This window comes from Schistocerca gregaria, chromosome 2, assembly GCF_023897955.1.
Source record: "Schistocerca gregaria isolate iqSchGreg1 chromosome 2, iqSchGreg1.2, whole genome shotgun sequence".
NCBI lineage: Eukaryota > Metazoa > Arthropoda > Insecta > Orthoptera > Acrididae > Schistocerca > Schistocerca gregaria.
The window spans coordinates 385,338,497-385,361,966 of NC_064921.1; the positions used below are offsets into that span (position 1 = coordinate 385,338,497).

At 45.3% G+C, this 23,470-nt stretch overlaps 1 non-coding gene across 1 annotated transcript; it reads right to left on the reverse strand.

Annotated features, from left to right (window-relative positions):
* Nucleotides 1-2,707: 2,707 nt before the first annotated feature.
* Nucleotides 2,708-2,781, reverse strand: Trnat-ugu (transfer RNA threonine (anticodon UGU)). The gene has a single exon. It is a non-coding gene; the product is annotated as a tRNA-Thr (tRNA).
* Between the last annotated feature and the right edge of the window lie 20,689 nt (nucleotides 2,782-23,470).

Sequence of the window (23,470 nt, forward strand, 5' to 3'; positions counted from 1 at the left end):
GGGTTTTTGCTTTCAGACGTTTCAGGCCGTAAGTGCCAACAGCCACCTGTCCGATGGAGCACAAAACGTGATTCATCTCAAAAGGTCACATGTCGCCACTCAGTGGACATCCAATTGCAAATTCCAGCCTTCGTCAGCGATGAACAGCAGTCAGCCTGCGCAGAGGTCCATTTCCAGCAACGTTCGCAGAAAGGTCGTTGAGGAGACATTGTTGGTAGCCCCTTGGGTCATCTGGGCTGTTACTTGCTCATCAGTTGATTATCGATTCCCCCATACACATCGCCGCAACCGTGGTTCACCCCTGTCATCTACGGCCCGTGGTACACCACTATTGCCTCGGGGCGATTTTTGATAGCACCATTTTTCCATGCACGGTGTACTTTAACCAGGGCGGCATGGAAACACTTCACGAAGTTAGCCGTTTCGGAAATGCTTCCATCCTTTGGGCTCCGTTTTCGCTGTACGACGACTGCACTGTCCATTATAATTATCCGGGCTGTTATGCCGTGGTCGGTTGATGAATTCTGTGTTAATTCCCGACGTTTCGTCCCCGTCTGCAGGAGATATCTTCATGGTGGTCTGTAGGTCGATGGAAGTTCCAACACACCCACTGGCTCACTACTGACTGCCGCTAAATTCCGTGGCCGTGCGCTCCGGCGCCGCGGCGTGACGTCACGTATTTTGAAAACGTCAGTGCAATTGGCCGCTGTCCGTCGCAGTCGATCGCCGTTGACATCACCCAGTAGTGGACGGGTGCTACACATCTTCTTTAACACCGGCATCCATATACCGTTTAATTTTATGCCATCCTCCTTTCGATTTAAATTATTAGGGTGTTTGGCGATTTCGATTGCCTCCCTGTTGAGTCTTTCGTAATATCCGCTTGTGGCCGCTAGTACTGCGTCTCCTCGAAACGAATATGGTGGTTCCCTGGCTGGAAAGCATGCTCCGCAACAGATGATCGTTCCGTTTCTCCTCTACTACAATTGCCCTTGTGCTCTTCCAAACGTTTTGAAACAGTTCTTTTAGTGCTACCCACAGAAACATCTCCACCGCTCTATGGGATCCTATACACACCAGCTTTTTCCAATGGTTTGCGAGCGTCCTTGGCAGACTTAAGGTATTCCTGTATCTATATACACTCCTGGAAATGGAAAAAAGAACACATTGACACCGGTGTGTCAGACCCACCATACTTGCTCCGGACACTGCGAGAGGGCTGTACAAGCAATGATCACACGCACGGCACAGCGGACACACCAGGAACCGCGGTGTTGGCCGTCGAATGGCGCTAGCTGCGCAGCATTTGTGCACCGCCGCCGTCAGTGTCAGCCAGTTTGCCGTGGGACACGGAGATCCATCGCAGTCTTTAACACTGGTAGCATGCCGCGACAGCGTGGACGTGAACCGTATGTGCAGTTGACGGACTTTGAGCGAGGGCGTATAGTGGGCATGCGGGAGGCCGGGTGGACGTACCGACGAATTGCTCAACACGTGGGGCGTGAGGTCTCCACAGTACATCGACGTTGTCGCCAGTGGTCGGCGGAAGGTGCACGTGCCCGTCGACCTGGGACCGGACTGCAGCGACGCACGGATGCACGCCAAGACCGTAGGATCCTACGCAGTGCCGTAGGGGACCGCACCGCCACTTCCCAGCAAATTAGGGACACTGTTGCTCCTGGGGTATCGGCGAGGACCATTCGCAACCGTCTCCATGAAGCTGGGCTACGGTCCCGCACACCGTTAGGCCGTCTTCCGCTCACGCCCCAACATCGTGCAGCCCGCCTCCAGTGGTATCGCGACAGGCGTGAATGGAGGGACGAATGGAGACGTGTCGTCTTTAGCGATGAGAGTCGCTTCTGCCTTGGTGCCAATGATGGTCGTATGCGTGTTTGGCGCCGTGCAGGTGAGCGCCACAATCAGGACTGCATACTCCCGAGGCACACAGGGCCAACACCCGGCATCATGGTGTGGGGAGCGGTCTCCTACACTGGCCGTACACCTCTGGTGATCGTCGAGGGGACACTGAATATTGCACGGTACATCCAAACCGTCATCGAACCCATCGTTCTACCATTCCTAGACCGGCAAGGGAACTTGCTGTTCCAACAGGACAATGCAAGTCCGCATGTATCCCGTGCCACCCAACGTGCTCTAGAAGGTGTAAGTCAACTACCCTGGCCAGCAAGATCTCCGGATGTGTCCCCTATTGAGCGTGTTTGGGACTGGATGAAGCGTCGTCTCACGCGGTCTGCACGTCCAGCACGAACGCTGGTCCAACTGAGGCGCCAGGTGGAAATGGCATGGCAAGCCGTTCCACAGGACTACATCCAGCATCTATACGATCGTCTCCATGGGAGAATAGCACCCTGCATTGCTGCGAAAGGTGGATATACACTGTACTAGTGCCGACATTGTGCATGCTCTGTTGCCTGTGTCTATGTGCCTGTGGTTCTGTGAGTGTGATCATGTGATGTATCTGACACCAGGAATGTGTCAATAAAGTTTCCCCTTCCTGGGACAATGAATTCACGGTGTTCTTATTTCAATTTCCAGGAGTGTATACGAAGACATTAACTTGTTCTCGAAAGAACAGCTACTGTTGATGACCATGCAGATTTTCCCTGGAATAAATGATGACTAACTGAAAACCTCAGCTGCCGACAGGTGTTGTTGATATACCTCCATGTGGACAGCTGAAAATGTGTGCCCCGACCGGGACTCGAACCCGGGATCTCCTGCTTACATGGCAGACGCTCTATCCGTCTGAGCCACCGAGGACACACATGAATTTCGAGAACACGCTACTGTCTTCTTATATATAGTTAAAGGCTACCCAGCCATTGACCTTCGTCTGTGCGAATGCGCACATGTTGCCCAAACTCTTACGGGAATCGCCAAACCGTGCGCGAGTAAATGAGTGGGTGGGCAAATGTCTATAAGGTACAATACGTATGTATAATTGTGGACAGTTGGGAATGTGAGTCTCACGGGAAGCTTGCAAGGGATAAGTCCCTGCAGTCGCGCTATTCATCTGTGTCCTCGGTGGCTCAGATGGTTAGTCCGCATCTCGTGGTCGTGCGGTAGCGTTCTCGCTTCCCGCGCCCGGGTTCCCGGGTTCGATTCCCGGCGGGGTCAGGGATTTTCTCTGCCTCGTGATGGCTGGGTGTTGTGTGATGTACTTAGGTTAGTTAGGTTTAAGTAGTTCTAAGTTCTAGGGGACTGATGACCATAGATGTTAAGTCCAAAAATCCGGCACGGTAGCTCAGCGTGTTCGGTCAGAGAGCCGGTTGGCCTCTGCAATAAAAAAATCTGAGTGGAAGGATCAACCACCGAACTTGAACAGGATGTCTTGCGACGTCCGCCACGACCAAACGCTACGAATAAAATGAAAAAAAAGATGGATAGAGCGTCTGCTATGTAAGCAGGAGATTCCGGGTTCGAGTCCCGGTCGGGGCACACATTTTGAGCTGTCCACATGGAGGTATATCAACAACACTGTCGGCAGCTGAAGTTTTCAGTTAGTCATCATTTATTCCTGTATCTTCCTGGTGGGCTTTTAATTACGGTAATATTCCGCTTCGTCAAGATCCTCCCTATTCTTTCCGTTATATTTTTAACAAACGGCAGGAAAACCTTAGATTTTGCAGTAGCCTGTACGTCACTATGATTTCTGTGTGGCTGTCTCAACGGACGTTTTATTTCGGCGGACGAATATCCATTCTTCATTAGTGCATTGTGGAGATGTTCCATCTCAGCGTCGAGCAATTCTGGTTCACAAATATTTCTAACTCTGTCCGCTAACGTCTCGATAACATCCCACTTCTGTTGTTGGTGGTGGTTCGAACCCCGGTGCAAGTAACGGTCCGTGTGCGTGAGTTTGCGGTATACTGAGTGGCCCAAACTACCATTTTCGTTTCTAAAAACAAGCACATCGAGGAAATGTAATTTGCCGTCTACCTCCCCCTCCATTGTAAACTGAATTCTCGGGTTTATACTATTCAGATGTTCGTTCGCAGCGGGTGGACACGGAATTTAGCGGCAGTCAGTAGCGAGCCAGTGGGTGAACTTCCATCGAGGTACAGATCCCCTTGAAGATGTCTCCCGCAGACGGGAACGAAACATTGGGAATTAACACAGAATTCATGAACCGGCCACGGCATAACAGCCCGGATAATTATAATGGACATGACATTTCCGGCCGTGAAAGTCTACATTTTAGTAACGACTGCACGGTTTTCTGATCCACTTCCGGCGCATTTTCCATATCCTCCAGCGCTAATCCTGACACCTGCCGTATGTGAATGGTTACTGCACGTTGACATCGTATACAGGCGGTGGTCACTTTAATGTGACTGGACCCTACATGCCGTTCCCATAGCGACGGCGAAGATAAGATTAGTTTACTTACAGCCCGCACAGGGGTATTTAAGCAATCTTGAATCATGCGTTCCACGCGGTAGGTGGAACGGGAAGAAGGCACAACAACTATTACCCTCTGTCATACACTTCGGAGTGTTTTGCTGAATATGGATATAGGTACAGACACAGACTAGCTGTAGACTGATTCGCTTATTATTTTAAGATGGGTTGTTGTGCTTCCCAAGCGGCAGGGAGAATGGAACAGTACGACGGGTCATCGAAAAAGTAAGTTACACCTGTGGTCTGACGCTAAGACCACTGCGTAACAAGAGTGGTGCATTTTCAGAAGAGAGTACACGTCCGCGTCTCCCTCAGTCGCAGTTCTGCAGCGCTGCTGATGACAGGTCCATCACAGAGCGCGAGTGAAATGGCGCAGCAGCTGGAAACGCACTCCAAAGCTGAAGTATTCGAGACACTACGTTTTTTGTGGTCTAAGCGTCTAATTTACACACAGATTCGCCGTGAAGTTCTGGCGGTATCTGGACCAAATGCAATATAGTGTCCAGTCGTAATAAAATGGTGCCAACAATTTGATCAAGTACATGAAATATATTCGCAGTTGCGAATATGGACAACCATCAGCTTTATAATGGAATGACGACAATGGAAATCTGTGTTCGTTCGGGACTCGAACCCGGATTTTCCGCTTTACGCGAGCGGTCGCCTTACCTTCAGGTTATCCGAGCACGTTTCACAGCCAAACCGAAACTTTTATTTGGCGACAACCATGTGTTTACAACCTGTACCGGAACATCCCTTATGTACATTTCTTTTCAGGGGAAATATTTTAGCCGGCCGTTCTGGCAGAGCGGTTCTAGGCGCTTCAGTCCGGAACCGTGCTGCTACTACAGTCGCAGGTTCGAATCCTGCCTCGGACATGGATGTGTGAGACGCCCTTAGGTTAGTTAGGTTTAAGTAGTTTTAAGTCTAGGGGACTGATGACCTCAGATGTTAAGTCTCACAGTGCTCAGAGCCATTTGAACCATTTGGAGACATTTTAATTGGAAGTCGCTTGCCCGCTGTCGGCGGCTAAATACGATATTGTAGTGCCGGTGTTGTTCAGAGGTACAATGCGATATTCCTTCGGACGTCCATGCACGTCCGACACACAGCCTTGCACTATCGAATTAGACCAAGGCCACGCAGATGTAATTATGCTGATCAGGGAATCCAGATCTAGCAGGTTAACATTTCCACCTCTTCGCCAAGCCGAAAGAAGATGAGGAGCGTTTCTACCTTGGCCTTCAAGATCACCGGATCTCAATCCACCGGAATTTCTCTGCCAGAGCTCACCACAGAAATGAAGTGCACAGCACTCCCGTTGACAAGGTGGAAGAAATCGAGTAGTGAATGATACCTTTTTGCCATCTTTCGAGATGATCTGAGTACGTTTGAAAGAATTCCTAACTCACTGTTCAGATGATTGTGATATTGCACCCAAATACGTGGGTAATCTCTTTTGAAAGGCACCAGTATACAATGCTGTGTAACATTTCATGTGCTAAAGTAGTGTTATATTTATTTCTAAGGTACGCCGTGAGTGGAATTTGAACCGGATTAAATGGGTTTACTTTCCAAATAAACTAAGTGTCCAAAAGTCACGTAGGAACTGTCCAGTTTCAAACTGAGCAACGTATGACACTCGAATGTTCTACATCTACATCTGTACTCCGCAAATCACGTTACGGTGTGTGACGGAGGGTACTTTATGTACGAATGTCACTTCCCCCTGTTTTTGCTCCAATCTTGAGTGGTTCGAGGGAAGAACAATTGCTGGTAATCCTCCGTCTGGGCTCAAATCTCTCTAATTTTATCTTCATGGCTCATTTTCATGGTCTTTTCACGTGATGTAAGTAGGAGGAACCAGTATATTAGTTGATTCTTCCACGAATGTACGCTCTTGGAACTTTAACAGTAGACCTTAGCGTGATTCAGAACGCCTCTCTTGCAACGTCTGTCACTGGAGTTGGCCGAGCATCTCCGTGACGATTTCACGCTTACTAAATGAGCCTGTAAGAAAATGTGCTGCTCTTCTTTGGATCTTCTATAATTCCTCTATCAGTCCTGTCTCATACGTATGCCTTACGGACGAAGTCCCGGTCGAACGAGAGTTTGGTAGCTACTTCCTTTGCTGATGACCTACATTTCCTGAGGATTCCATCACTGACAGAGTGGCAACATATTGTATTTTGTATTGTATCGGTATTGAACTGGGGTCCTAGAAACGAAGGAGAGGCTTCGTCCCCGCCTTAGCGCTCAGTGGTTCACAACCCCACAACAAGCTACAACAGTCTACTCACCTCACCTCCGCCCACACCGAACCCAGGGTTACCGTGCGGTTGGGCCTCCAGTGGACCCCCGTCCGCCCCTCCATCCCCTCAGGAACGTCTCACACCAGACGAGAGTAACACCAAATGTAGAGTAATTACGGTATACGCGTACATGGAGACAGTATTTGCGCAACAGTCGCCGACATATTGTAACTGAGGTGGAATAAGGGGAACCCGCCCGCATTCGCCGAGGCAGATGGAAAACCGCCTTAAAAGTCATCCACATACTGGCCGGAACACCAGACCTCGACACTAATCAGCCGGGAGTACTCGTGCCGGGGACCGACACTCCTTCCCACCCGGAAAGCAGTGCGTTAGACCGCACGCTATTCGGGCGGGGTGGCGAGATATTGGTGATGATTTTCTTATAATCTTCATGAAACAATCAATGCGGTGAGATATGTGCACACTTCACAAACTTTAGTTCATCCCATTCTTGCAAACTGGGGCTGAGAGAATCTGTACAAAAATTCCGATGTGCGATGTCAACATTGTTTTTTGCGGATCTACGATGCACGTGTTAGCCCAACGCACAGGGAGACCACAAGTGTCTGGGGAATCGGACGTCACTTCGGTTCCGCCAAGCTATCGATGGCGTTCTGAGCATCTTAGCGCTGCTGACTGGAATGTGGAGTGGCTGGATTCCATTCCTGCCAATACTGTACGAAGTCGAATGGCCAGATAGGATACAGTGTCCGAAGTCGGCTATCACATTCGTGCTACTCAGTGGACAATTGTACTAACTGCGACAACATTTCATAGTGAAATCAGTGAAAGCTTGTAACATATATCTCGCAAACGGCATAGCCGCTGTGTATAGAGAGCGGCCACAAGGAGAGGGGCACAGAGTCATGAGCGCACGCCAGCGCTGTGCAGTGCGTACGTACCTGTGGGTGCCGGCGCGACGGCGCGCGTTGCCCGGACAACACTGGGGCAGGGTGGAGCGTGGCGGGACGCCAGCCCACGCGAGGAAGTCCACCCGCACAGCGCAAGCGCAGCTGGCCGACACCTGTTGGTGTGTACGTCCCGCCGTGCTGTTTGCACGTACCCTCATCTGCTGCTCCCCTTCGTGGAAACAGCACAGCGAGTGCAAAGTGTCTTTGGGATACCACTCTCTTGTGCCGTAAGCGCCTGCCTCTGTAGCTGACAAGGACACCAACTGGCAATGGGATTTTTGTAATTTTATTCGGTTTCTTATACTTTTTTATATTTATGATACATGAAATTCAGAACTCAAATATTAATCCACCAAAGCAGTTCAATGCAACACCAAAAATTCTCGAGAAAATCGACTTTGAATATTTTCGGGGAACTTTAAATCACTCAAGTTCAGGCGTTTCTTCATCCTTGGCCACGTGGTTCACTCGGTAGCGTCGGAAAATGGTAACTATAGAATCAAACGATCGGTAGTTCGATTCTTGCTACGGTCTTTTTTTGCGTTTTATTGTTTTCGTTCAGTTCGAATACCTACAACAATTAAAGATAAAATTCATCAAATCATAAAAGGCTGTTAATAAATGTTGTTTGGATTTTTTAAAAAACTTTACGAATTTATTAATAAACTGTTATAAAAATCAATAATTAAGAATTTGTATTTGCAATGAAAAATGAAATTTTGTTTGTGATATGTAATTAGGTTGAGGAAGGCGTAGATTCTTCATACGAAATTATTGGATGTGTGTTCAACAGCATATATTTGATGAATTTTATGTTTAAATGATGTAGTTATAGTGTGCACAGGAAACGGTGGACTATGCGCAGTAATCAGTTTACGTCCTAAGTGCTGGGTTATTCATTTGTTTGTTCGGAAAGGGAGGCACATTTCCCATTTTCGGACTGTTGGCGACACATTGTGATGTCAGAATCGAGGTGCACCCCTTGCAGTCTTTCTCAAACAGTTTTACAGAAACTATTTGGCAAAAAAAATCATTTTTACGTTACCTGTAGCTTTATGTCTCAGCTTTATGATGACTTGCCCATAATTTCGTTAACAGTCATAGTTATTGTAATATCTGCAATTAAGTAAGACACTGCGCAAAATTCGAACAAGATTGCAATGAAAAATAGTGGCGCTATCAATTTGCATTTGATGCATATTACATAATATACTGCAGTATAATAAATTTAGCTAACACACAGTATTTTTCTTTATGGTTGGGTAGAAGCTTCTCTTTGTCACCAATCTGAAGAAATCTGATGTTAAGTAACACACTTATCTGTGGTCGCGCCGCCGGTGTTAAGGATAGAATGAAATATCTGGTATAAGGGCCTAGTGAAAAGACAAATGCTGTTGGTTTTTGAACAACGTAAGTGTAGACATTACGCAATTTGTTTTTGTACCGAAGACATGCTTTTTCATAAGCTATTGAGCTTACATGTCCTTATTCCCTACAGTAATAAACTTAATAAACCAAAGTACCAGCATTCTCTCACAGATGGTTCTGCACAAAATGTTAGTGAGGTAAAATGGAAATGAACGTTCGGCATAATTGGCCTGGAGACCCCTTGCGGGGAATCGAACCTGGGCCCGTAGAACGGCAGTCCGCCACGCTGACCACTTTTTTTTTCTCGGGGCCGACGTCGTAAGACACCCGTTTAAGTTCGTCTTTGATCAATTAAATCAGTTTTTTTATTACAGAGGGCAGCTAATCCTCTAACCGAACACGTTGAGCTACCGTGCAAGCCCACACAGCTATCGGAACGGACATGTTAGTGAGGCGATATTATGTAAACTCCGCTTTGTTTTTGGCAGAAGAAGAAAAATTTAACGTGGCAACAAGAGAAATGTAGGTTTTAATCAAAATTTACCACTCATGAGGCATATCTAAAGTTTACAAATGGTTAATAAGATAGGCGAAAATAAATCGCTGCTTTAGTTACATTTTCAGCGGAAATATTTTTAGACAATAATGAAATTCCCCCCCATGAACCATGGACCTTGCCGTTGGTGGGGAGGCTTGCGTGCCTCAGCGATACAGATGGCCGTACCGTAGGTGCAACCACAACGGAGGGGTATCTGTTGAGAGGCCAGACAAACGTGTGGTTCCTGAAGAGGGGCAGCAGCCTTTTCAGTAGTTGCAGGGACAACAGTCTGGATGATTGACTCATCTGGCCTTGCAACATTAACCAAAACGGCCTTGCTGTGCTGGTACTGCGAACGGCTGAAAGCAAGGGGAAACTACAGCCGTAATTTTTCCCGAGGACATGCAGCTTTACTGTGTGATTAAATGATGATGGCGTCCTCTTGGGTAAAATATTCCGGAGGTAAAATAGTCCCCCTCCGGGCGGGGACTACTCAAGAGGATGTCGTTATCAGGAGAAAGAAAACTGGCGTTCTACGGACGGGAGCGTGGAATGTCAGATCCCTTAATCGGGCAGGTAGGTTAGAAAATTTAAAAGGGGAAATGGATAGGTTAAAGTTAGATATAGTGGGAATTAGTGAAGTTCGGTGGCAGGAGGAACAAGACTTCTTGTCAGGTGACTACAGGGTTATAAACACAATATCAGATAGGGGTAATGCAGGAGTAGGTTTAATAATGAATAGGAAAATAGGAATGCGGGTAAGCTACTACAGACAGCATAGTGAACGCATTATTGTGGCCAAAATAGATACGAAGCCCACGCCTACTACAGCAGTACAAGTTTATATGCCAACTAGCTCTGCAGATGACGAAGAAATTGAAGAAATGTATGATGAAATAAGAGAAATTATTCAGATAGTGAAGGGAGACGAAAATTTAATAGTCATGGGTGACTGGAATTCGAGTGTAGGAAAAGGGAGAGAAGGAAACATAGTAGGTGAATATGGATTTGGGCTAAGAAATGAAAGAGGAAGCCGCCTAGTAGAATTTTGCACAGAGCACAACTTAATCATAGCTAACACTTGGTTTAAGAATCATGAAAGAAGGTTGTATACATGGAAGAACCCTGGAGATACTAAAAGGTATCAGATTATATAATGGTAAGACAGAGATTTAGGGACCAGGTTTTAAGTTGTAAGACATTTCCAGGGGCAGATGTGGACTCTGACCACAATCTATTGGTTATGACCTGTAGATTAAAACTTAAGAAACTGCAAAAAGGTGGGAATTTAAGGAGATGGGACCTGGATAAACTGAAAGAAGCAGTGGTTGTACAGAGTTTCAGGGAGAGCATAAGGGAACAATTGACAGGAATAGGGGAAAGAAATACAGTAGAAGAAGAATGGGTAGCTCTGAGGGATGAAGTAGTGAAGGCAGCAGAGGATCAAGCAGATAAAAAGACGAGGGCTAGTAGAAATCCTTGGGTAACAGAAGAAATATTGAATTTAATTGATGAAAGGAGAAAATACAAAAATGCAGTATGTGAAGCAGGCAAAAAGGAATACAAACGCCTTAAAAATAAGATCGACAGGAAGTGCAAAATGGCTAAGCAGGGAAGACTAGAGGACAAATGTAAGGATGTACAGGCTTATCTCACTAGGGGTAAGACAGAGACTGCCTACAGGAAAATTAAAGAGACCATTGGAGAAAAGAGAACCCCTTGCATGAATATCAAGAGCTCAGATGGAAACCCAGTTCTAAGCAAAGAAGGGAAAGCAGAAAGGTGGAAGGAGTATATAGAGGGTCTATACAGCAGCGATGTTCTTGAGGACAATGTTATGGAAATAGAAGAGGAGGTAGATGAAGATGAAATGGGAGATATGAAGATTTTGATAGAGCACTGAAAGACCTAAGTCGACACAAGGCCGTGGCTGACAGCCTTGGCAGAACCAGCCCTGACGAAACTCTATCATTTGGTGAGCAAGATGTATGAGACAGGCGAAATACCCTCACACTTCAAGAAGAATATAATAATTCCAATCCCAAAGAAAGCAGGTGCTGTCAGATGTGAAAATTACCGAATTATCAGTTTAATAAGTCACAGCTGCAAAATACTAACGCAAATTCTTTACAGACGAATGGAAAAACTGGTAGATGCGGACCTTGGGGAGGATCAGTTTGGATTCCGTAGAAATGTTGAAACACGTGAGGCAATACTGACCTTACGACTTATCTTAGAACAAAGATTAAGAAAAGGCAAACCTACGTTTCTAGCATTTGTAGACTTAGAGAAAGCTTTTGACAATGTTGACTGGAATACTCTCTTTCAAATTCTGAAGGTGGCAGTGGTAAAATACAGGGAGCGAAAGGCTATTTACAGTTTGTACAGAAACCAAATGGCAGTCATAAGAGTCTAGGGGCATGAAAGGGAAGCAGTGGTTCGGAAAGGAGTGAGACAGGGTTGTAGCTTCTCCCCGATGTTATTCAATCTGTATATTGAGCAAGCAGTAAAGGAAAAAAAGAAAATATTCGGAGTAGGTATTAAAATTCATGGAGAAGCAGTAAAAACTTTGAGGTTCGCCGATGACATTGTAATTCTGTCAGAGACAGCAAAGGGCCTGGAAGAGCAGTTGAACGGAATGGACAGCGTCTAGAAAGGAGGATATAAGATGAACATCAACAAAAGCAAAACGAGGATAATGGAATGTAGTCAAATTAAATCTGGTGATACTGAGAGAATTAGATTAGGAAATGAGACACTTAAAGTAGTAAAGGAGTTTTGCTATTTAGGAAGTAAAATAACTGATGATGGTCGAAGTAGAGAGGATATAAAATGTAGACTGGCAATGGCAAGGAAAGCGTTTCTGAAGAAGAGAAATTTTTTAACATCGAATATAGATTTATGTATCAGGAAGTCGTTTCTGAAAGTATTTGTTTGGAGTGTAGCCATGTATGGAAGTGAAACATGGACGATAACTAGTTTGGACAAGAAGAGAATACAAGCTTTCGAAATGTGGTGCTACAGAAGAATACTGAAGATAAGGTGGATAGATCACGTAACTAATGAGGAGGTATTGAATAGGATTGGGGAGAAGAGAAGTTTGTGGCACAACTTGACTAGAAGAAGAGATCGGTTGGTAGGACATGTTTTGAGGCATCAAGGGATCACAAATTTAGCATTGGAGGACAGCGTGGAAGGTAAAAATCGTAGAGGGAGACCAAGAGATGAATACACTAAGCACATTCAGAAGGATGTAGGTTGCAGTAGGTACTGGGAGATGAAGAAGCTTGCACAGGATAGAGTAACATGGAGAGCTGCATCAAACCAATATCAGGACTGAAGACAACAACACACACAACAAAAATGAAATTAGAGGTACCAGCAGATTTTCCTGGACCCTCACCATTCAATTGTGGATTGGAGGGGTTCCACTTAATATTTACAATAAATGAAAGCAGAGACTTCAATTCAGAACAGCACTTCCGCTCCGCGTTTTCCCTACAGCACGCTGATAGTCAGCTCTCTAACCCCCCCCCCCCCCTCTTTCCCCGCCACCACCACTACCGATCTCCCCATGTTTGATTGCGCATCTACCGCCCTCATTCTCCGCGCACTCTATGCGAACTGAAGAAGAAAAAGATTAAATGAGAGAAAGTCAATCGCATGATTTGAACCAGTAATCCATTGATTGCTCGATTACTATTCTCAGACGCTACCAAGTCAGTAACACAACTCACCGTGCAAACCGTCGTAACTTAACTGAATGAAAGGTCAAGGTCCTCGGAAACCTTTGCAGTCGCTTCCCTTGAGAATTTTTGAGTGTTGCATCGAACGGCTTTGTCAATTGATATTTAATTTGTGAACTTCACGTATCATAAATATAAAGAATTACAAAAATCCGATTGCCAGGTGATATCATTGTGAGTGGCCAGTGTGACTAACCGCCATGTGGGGGTTCGGTTCCCGGTATTACCAGGGATGTTTCCTTGGTGCGAGAACTGGAACGGACTGCACACAGTCCCTTTATGTTAACTTAGGAGCTACTTCACAATGTAGTAGTGGTTCCAAGGTCAGGAAACGCGACAACGTCCGGGAGAGCCGTGCGCTATCCATATGCCCCTCTATACCGCATCCAATGACCTCATTGGTACAGGATGTCCGCCCCCAGTAGCTGAGTGGTCGGCGCAGCAGAATGTCAATCCTAAAGGCCCGGTTCGATTACCTGCGAGGTCGGACATTTTCTCCGCTCAGGGTCTGGGTGTTGAGTTGTCCTAATCATTATCATTTCATCCCCATCGACGCGCAAGTCGCAGGAGCGGCGTAAAATCGAAAGACTATCACCCGGCGAACGGTCTACTCGAAGGGGGGCCATAGTCACACATCTTTACTGGCACAGGATGACACGTCGATCGGCCGGCCACGATTGGCCCGTCAAGGTCAGAACGCGGAAATTTGCGCTGCAGACGCTAGTCAGTACACGGTGAAACAAAGCTGGAGATTTACATCGTCAAGGGTGGCCGTATTTATGGCCTGTACACCACTAGGCTGAAGCAGTGATGTAAATCACAGCAGGGGAAACGTTTTGATAACTAAGGCGCACATATAGCATTTTAGAGCAATCTTAGATTTTAAGTCGTGCCTGGATGTAAAGCGAAGGCTCGGAAACCGAAATGATATGAGATCGAACCTCGGTCCTACGACGAAAGTTTTGCGGTCTGCCTTTCAGCTGCTCTTCTCCTCGCAGTACCCGCCTCCCTAGTCCAAGTCGCTGATGCACGCTTATGGGGAGGCATTCGACTTGGAGGTAAATTCGGTGGTGGATGAAATTTTCACTACTAATATTTGGTCAGCAAGGAGATGAGAGGTGGTAACGTAAATTTCCTCATCATCACTCTTTGCGCCAATGTCCTGGACGGCGTTTCAAACCACTGGGCAGTGCATTCTGAAGTGAGGGCATGTGACACGTTGATGATGATCCGTTCGTCATTGAACTCGGCGGACTAAATCAAATGGCTCTGAGCACTATGGGACTTAACATCTAAGGTCATCAGTCTCCTAGAACTTAGAACTACTGAAACCTAACTAACCTAAGGACATCACACAACACCCAGCCAGCACGAGGCAGAGAAAATCCCTGACCCCGCCGGGAATCGAACCCGGGAACCCGGGCGTGGGAAGCGAGAACGCTACCGCACGACCCTCGGTGGACTCCTTGTTGCTACAGGCGTAGAGTAGTCTGTGTGCCGGCACTGGGTTTCATCCTCTCCCTTATCTCTTCACCATCGTACAACACAAACGTAACACTACACTATACACGAATCCATTACACTCACCTCTCTGATGGCTGGGTGTTGTGTGATGTCCTTAGGTTAGTTAGGTTTAAGTAGTTCTAAGTTCTAGGGGACTGATGACGATAGATGTTAAGTCCCATAGTGCTCAGAGCCATTAGAACCATATATTATAGTATTAATTTGTCCACTCCAGGAATTCAATATGAGACAAAACTTGTTATCAGAAACGTATGGCTTTAAAACAATCTCAAGAAATGTTCTGTAAATCGCATTCGTCAGTTTCCCGGATTTGGTGTACGTGATGTAAACATTTTTCAACGAGTCGGTTTCATGTGACAAGGCTTAAAAGTTTAATACTTTACTAACTCACGGCGTTTGGGAAATTAGTTTGCTAACTTATTATTATCATTCCTAATTGATTTACTTACCTTATTAACCCTCCTATCCCTATCAATTGAGATATGGAAAAATACAAACGAAAAGAATAATATCCGCTAGGTTTCTTCGACGCTAGATCCCAGGTTTTCCGATTACCAGCCATTTACCTTGGCCGTTGCGCTATCGGCGCTTATGCGAAAAAGCGTTTACCATGTGGATACAGAAGCGGCAATTGTAAAAGTTTCTTTCCTCGATTTATGGAAAAGTTTGCGTTTGCGGACCCATGCCTGACGATGAAAAATGCTCTATTTATAATTATCTATCGATCCCTCCAATTTTGAGTCGATTGCTCGTCATAACCTTTAGGGGCGATTTTCTCAAAAACGCGGGGGTGTTGACCCAAAATATCTTAGATTCTTCGTTTTAGGTTGTACACAAGTGACTTGCCAAATTTGAGCCGAATCGGTTGGTCGTGTCTGAGGCCTCCCCCTTGTCAGTCGCATACGCGTTCCGATACACTTTGCCGAGGTTCTTTGTTTTCTATGGCAGTGTGGAGTTCTTATCTATGGCTGTCTTGAGCCCTGACGCATCGGCATTTTTAACCTACCCGCTAATAATAAAGCCTCACAGGTGTAATGCGTCCATTTCTTCTTCAACTAAATAATGATATTGCCTTGAAAGTTGCGGGTTAAATGGCATTTAAATTTCATCCACAGTTTTACTTTCAATAACACACTATAACACTTACTGCCCAACAGATAGTACTGCAGCGGGAAAAGCCAAAAAAACACTCTACTGCGCTGTTTGTTATATCGGCGTAATGAGTATTACCAAATATGGTATTACGATGCAGCAAATGTTCCCTCGTAGAGGATTTGAGTAAATGGACCGTGAGTTGCCTAATGGGTGTGGGTTATCGTACATGAATTTAATATAACAGTAGAAACTTGAAAGCTAAAGATTGAAATTTGGAAAATGTCTTAAGTAACCAAGTTTACTTAAATGAAATGAAATACAGTCGCCAGCCTAATTAGGCTCAGTAATAGGAACATGACTTTTAAAGAATCTGTATTTAATTTTTGGAAAGGGAAGGTACCATTACTTCTTTCCCAGAGAAGCGCAATGAAATTCTACTAAATCAGATAAGTGATGCATTGAATACCAACAGTTATAAGTAGTATGTGCAAGCTGTCACAGGAACAATTGACACTATATCTCTTCTCAACAGTAACACTTCGTCGTATATAAATTATCTCATCATCAAATGTTGTGAAAGACACTACTAAACCAAAAATGGACATGGTCATAGTCCTGTTTCAATAGTTACTTTTCATACAGTACAAATATAATTAAAAGTCACTGGAAATAGGATTTTTACACTCACTATGGACCAATCTTGTTTCTATTTCTATGAATGAAATCAATTACAGTAACTTTATCTTTCACAGACAAAGACTTATGTGGGAGCCCTCAAACTGTCTTTCCAGCTTTTATTACACAAAGCACACAAAACTCTAGAATTACTTCATAATGCAGTTAGTAAATTCATTGTCCAAGAATGTTTCTTCATATTAAGCAACACTAAAGTGGACACTCTTAAACTGTTCATTATCATAAAGCAAACTAAACACACTTTCTGAGACAATTTGTAAGGTGCAAATTTTGGTATTATTCTTTTATTCAAATTTCACTCACCTTGCAGGACTATTAAAATAGTTAATGCCAGTGATTTTTCATACAGGTCCTTAAGTATGACTTTAAATGCATTTAACTAACCTCAAAATAACGTGTTTCCTTTGGCCATTAGCGCTACTAGTCATTTTCACTGACAGAATTAAATGCAGTTAATCTTTGAAGCACAAATACTTTGAATTAAAACAAATCAATCATTATGGAGGTTTTCATAAACGCAATACTAACTACCTCCCTTGATTTCAATGAAACCCACAGTATTTCTATATATCTTGTTGCATTCAGAATTAAGCAACACCAACAATCACTTATTTTCAATCGTTTTTGACATGCACGATACTCGGACGTTAGTTATTATGTGGAATGAGTCCTAAGATGTGTGATGAGAGGAACCAATTCAAGTGTCGGACACATTGTTTAACATAATTTGCCTTATTATTGCAAATTAAACAACACTTAAATGAACTGGTTCATACTTTGACATAGATCTGACCTCTTAGATTTTGCTGAAGTGATGGCACAATATTGGTGGTGAGTACATGGTGGCTACCTGGTCTTTCCTCTGAATGTAATTTGCTCTATTACTTTCTTCTTAGCGACGAAATTATCAACATTAGAGCCTTTTCCAATAATAAAGTACCATTTTACAGTCGTACACACATCCGAGGTCTGTCCATATTAATCCAGGTACTGGATGCTACCCTCGGCGCTTGCACTGCTCACTCACTTGCTGCTCAGACCAGACCAGATTTATCCAGTAGCTAGCTGCCGACTGACTCGGCTCCCTCACTTAGTGCCCAGACTGAGCGCCACATCCACCTTTAGCCCGCGACAACCACTTTTTGGAGCGCGCCAACTCACTTCCGTTGCAAATGGGAAATGCTGTTGCTTTTCATTTTATATAGTGCAAGTTCCTACATATTTTCGTAGACGCAAACAAACATATTTAATAAATTCCAACATTTAAACACAAACTCAGAATAAAATAACCATAATTAAACACTACTTTCTCCAATTAATACAAAGAATTTAAATGGTAAAGAGAAAACATTTTACACAACTTTCCACTTCATTACAATAGGTCAAAGACATTAAATAGTAAAAAAATACATCTTAAACATTAAACAGAATTAATCAGTACAAAATATTTACAAAATTAATTACAGTGTTATAACACGAACTGGTCTTTGCAAATATTTTGCAAAGACGTTCTGTAACCAGAATCGGTATGTCTCTCTAACACACTTCGGTGCAAGTTCGTTACCTCTGATGGTATCCTCATACTCGCAGACAAACAAATAGCTGCAGTTATTTGGGCCATGCTCGAATATATTCTAAAATACACTTGGTCCTGAGAGTTGTGTGATGAGGAGACGGTGGTCGGAGACGGCAGTAGTAGTCACCAGATTTGGTGGGAACGTTCCATTTATTACCAGTGGCTGCCCTCATCAGTCGTGTGGTACACGTACCTCATGATTTATTTTTCATAGCTTTCGCGTGGTAAACTTGTCATGATTTGCGAAGGTGCGGCCTCGAACCCGGGACCTTCGGTTTTCGTTGGCAAGTGCTCTAACAATTAATCTACCCAAGTGCAAGTCACGAGCCATCCTCACAGCTTTACTTCAGCCAGCATCTCCCGAGAGCCAGTCCGGCGCACAATTTTAATCTTCCACGAAGTCTCACATCAGCACACACTTCACTGCAAAGTGAAAAACTCATTCTGGGTTTGCGAAGACGATCGATTATTTAGGCGCAAGGTGTCGCAAAGGTTCAAAGCATTTGTGTTTCTCTTTAGCTGGTTATGGGATCGTGCTCTGGTCATTCAGTTCGAAGCATTATGCATTCAGTTTCGCCATTCTCTCTTGTAATGTAGATCATTCTATATATTGCGAGAAGTTTTACACATAAATCTAGATCTATGTAATCACTGAAATCCTCCACTTATGTTCCACGTCTTGGAAATCGAGGGGCCCGTGTCCATTGCGTACTTAATTCGGAGTCAAAACAGATCATTTAATTTCATTATATGCACTCATTTCTGTTTTGCTAAGTCATTTATTGAATATTTATGTGTAGGCCCCTATTTCTGATGCAGCTTTTGCCTCACAACATCTTGTGCATACATTTGCAAAGCAGTCCTTGTTGTCTAGTAACGGTTGCAAATAGTGCAGATGATAAAGTAAATCGCGTCCCAATTAGTTTTCCCATATTAATAACTATAAATATCCTGTTTTTTGCACCGAAATTTTCATGTCTGAAGATAAATTTTGTCATCGACTGCTGAATGAAGATTTGATGTGGCACATTTTCTAGCGTGTGTCTTCATGTTCCACGAAATAACTTGCACAGTGCATGGCATCCATGTGTTCTATATTACGTAATAGTTCTTCTTGGGCCACTTCTTTCGAACCACGCCATTATTCAAATAACTTGCGGAAGTATTATCAGGCATTAGTTATTTCCATATAGAAGTATAGTGATTACAAACAGGGACTAAGATCCCCATTGCACAGTGTTCATCTATACGTTGCTTAATATTACAATGACACGATGAAAGTCGTGGACTATCTTCTATTATCGTGTGCAACGTCCTTTTACCCGGATTAGTGGCATGGACTCAACAAGTCGTTGCAAGTAACTGCAGAAATATTGATGCATGCTGCCTCTACGGCCCTCCATAATTGCGAAAATGTTGCCGGTGCAGGATTTTGTGCACGAACTGACTTCTCGATTATGTTCCATAAATGTTTGATGAGATTCATTTCGCCTGATCTGGGTGGCCAAACCATTCGCTCGCATTCTTCAGAATGTTCTTTAAAGCTCTCGCGAACAGTTATGTCCCGGTGACGTGGCACACTATCAACCATAAAATTTCCACCAGAGGATCCAGTCCATTCTATCTAACCACAACCCAACTATTATGGAGGCACTATCAGCTTTCACAATACGCTGTTGACAGCTTGGGTCCATGACTTCGTGTGGTATGCACCACACCTCAGCCTTACCACCAGCTATGGCCGACTGGTATCTGGACTCATCTGGACAGGTCACGGTTTTTCAGCTATCTAGGATCCAACCGAAATCGTCACGGGCCCAGGAGAGGCGCTGCAGCAGATGTCGTGCTGTTAGCAAAAGCAGTCGTGTCGGTCGTCTGCTGCCATAAGCCCATTAACGCCAAATTCCACCGCATTGTCCTAATGAATATGTTCGTCGAACGTGCCACATTGATTTCTGTGGTTATTTCAAGCACTGTTGCTTGTCTTTTAGCACTCTTACCTCTACCCAAACACGGATCCTCTTGGTCGTTAAGTGAAGTTCATCGGTCAGAGGCAGTGCCGTTGTGACCGAGCGGTTCTAGACGCTTCAGTCCGGAACCACGCTGCCGCTACGGTCTCAAGTTCGAATTCTGCCTCGGGCATGGATGTGTGTGATTTCCTAAGGTTAGTTAGGTTTAAGTAGTTCTAAGCCTAGGTGACTGATGATCTCAGATGTTAAGTCCCATAGTGCTTAGAGCCATTTGAACCAGAGTTTGCTACTCTCGGGACACTCTTGACACTGTGGATCTCGGAATACTGAATTTCCTCAAGATGTCCGAAATGGAATGTCCCATGCTTCTAGCTACAACGACCATTCCGCGTCAAAGATCTATTAATTCACGTCGTGTGGCCTAACCACGTCGGAAAACCTTTTCACACGAGCCATCTGAGTGCCAAAGTGCTGCCTTTTATACCTTGTGTACGCTATACTACCTCCATCTATAGATACGGATATTGCTATCTCATGACCTTTTTCACCTTAGTGTACGCTCTGATAGTTTCTATATGATCTTACGAGTAATTTTTCACAATGCTTGATGTAGAGTTAGACACGCTATGCCTCCTTGTTAATAGTTACACGATTTTTTATGTGAACTACTGAGTTAATTTCTTGTTCCTTTCAGACTACCCTACTAAAGTGTTTATTGGGCCTTGAATTTCTTTATAACAGGGCACAGTTCCACTAAATAAGGTTTTATAGATACTACTCGCATTGGTAGCCCAATCTCGTAAAAAGCTAGCCCACTCGAAAACTGCAACAAAAAAGAAACGTTCTGCCACAAGGTTGCATCACTTTTCGAACATTATGTACTAGCGGTACATAAAGGCGATGTCATTTATCTCGACTGCAAACTTGTGGCCCTCACGTTTAAGTGTGAAGTATGGAGACATTGCCATTACATATTCCACCAACCATACCCCTACACACATTACATAACCTCTGCCAACGAAACTTTGATTTCCTCTCCCAAACACAGAAATCTACCCCAACTTTATCCATCCTAGCAACTATAACGCCTCCTCACTTACCTACACATTTTCTTATTTATTTCCTCCTCATACTGTAGCTTTACCCTTCCTGTCTCCCCCCCTCCCCCTTCCTCCCCCACCACCCTCCCTTCACTAAAACACCTGTCCTGATCTCCACAGATACAACCCCGCGACTCCCACCCCTGCACACCTACACACGTGCCGTACTCCAGTGTCTGAGGGTAACAGCCTAGCCATGTACGTGAGAGCTGTATTCGGATGTTTACGTCATCAAGCACACATCATAGAGTTCTATATCTTACATGACGTCTTCCTGAGTTACAATTCCCTCTCGTTGCAGAAGATGAGACTCGGTTGTTGCTCCGTTTATGACGTGGTGAACTGTTGGGTTAAGCCAGGTGATTATCATTTAAGTGCATCTACGCGCGCGGTTCCAGTGCGGGCTGTAAATATCGTAGGCAGCGAAACATGGTAGACATGCTGAAGTGTTAATATGGAACCGACTAAAGCTGAAAAATTTTAGTTCCACTTTTGGTCACAGTGGAAATCTGGTGCTGTACAGGATCTCGTCAACGTCTCCGGTGCTTCAATTGAACAAATTATGCAAGCATAACAAAATCAACAATAAGGCCTTTCTCACTTGTTTTACCGTTTCTGCCCACATCCTGTTCGTAATCCATTACACACGAATCATTTAGATGGGTCTTTCTTTCATTCACAGCAACACATTTGGAACTGGTGTCCAAAACTGGACCTAATACACTCCTGGAAATGGAAAAAAGAACACATTGACACCGGTGTGTCAGACCCACCATACTTGCTCCGGATACTGCGAGAGGGCTGTACAAGCAATGATCACACGCACGGCACAGCGGACACACCAGGAACCGCGGTGTTGGCCGTCGAATGGCGCTAGCTGCGCAGCATTTGTGCACCGCCGCCGTCAGTGTCAGCCAGTTTGCCGTGGCATACGGAGCTCCATCGCAGTCTTTACAACTGGTAGCATGCCGCGACAGCGTGGACGTGAACCGTATGTGCAGTTGACGGACTTTGAGCGAGGGCGTATAGAGGGCATGCGGGAGGCCGGGTGGACGTACCGCCGAATTGCTCAACACGTGGGGCGTGAGGTCTCCACAGTACATCGATGTTGTCGCCAGTGGTCGGCGGAAGGTGCACGTGCCCGTCGACCTGGGACCGGACCGCAGCGACGCACGGATGCACGCCAAGACCGTAGGATCCTACGCAGTGCCGTAGCGGATCGCACCGCCACTTCCCAGCAAATTAGGGACACTGTTGCTCCTGGGGTATCGGCGAGGACCATTCGCAACCGTCTCCATGAAGCTGGGCTACGGTCCCGCACACCGTTAGGCCGTCTTCCGCTCACGCCCCAACATCGTGCAGCCCGCCTCCAGTGGTGTCGCGACAGGCGTGAATGGAGGGACGAATGGAGACGTGTCGTCTTCAGCGATGAGAGTCGCTTCTGCCTTGGTGCCAATGATGGTCGTATGCTTGTTTGGCGCCGTGCAGGTGAGCGCCACAATCAGGACTGCATACGACCGAGGCACACAGAGCCAACACCCAGCATCATGGTGTGGGGAGCGATCTCCTACATTGGCCGTACACCTCTGGTGATCGTCGAGGGGACACTGAATAGTGCACGGTACATCCAAACCGTCATCGAACCCATCGTTCTACCATTTCTAGACCGGCAAGGGAACTTGCTGTTCTAACAGGACAACGCATGTCCTCATGTATCCCGTGCCACCAAACGTGCTCTAGAAGGTGTAAGTCAACTACCCTGGCCAGCAAGATCTCCGGACCTGTCCCCCATTGAGTATGTTTGGGACTGGATGAAGCGTCGTCCCACGCGGTCTGCACGTCCAGCACGAACGCTGGTCCAACTGAGGCGCCAGGTGGAAATGGCATGGCAAGCCGTTCCACAGGACTACATCCAGCATCTCTACGATCGTCTCCATGGGAGAATAGCAGCCTGCATTGCTGCGAAAGGTGGATATACACTGTACTAGTGCCGACATTGTGCATGCTCTGTTGCCTGTGTCTATGTGCCTGTGGTTCTGTGAGTGTGATCATGTGATGTATCTGACCCCAGGAATGTGTCAATAAAGTTTCCCCTTCCTGGGACAATGAATTCACAGTGTTCTTATTTCAATTTCCAGGAGTGTATTTTTTTCCAGTGTAAATCGATTGCACATTAACGCATTAGAATTTCTATCAAGTTTCACTGCCA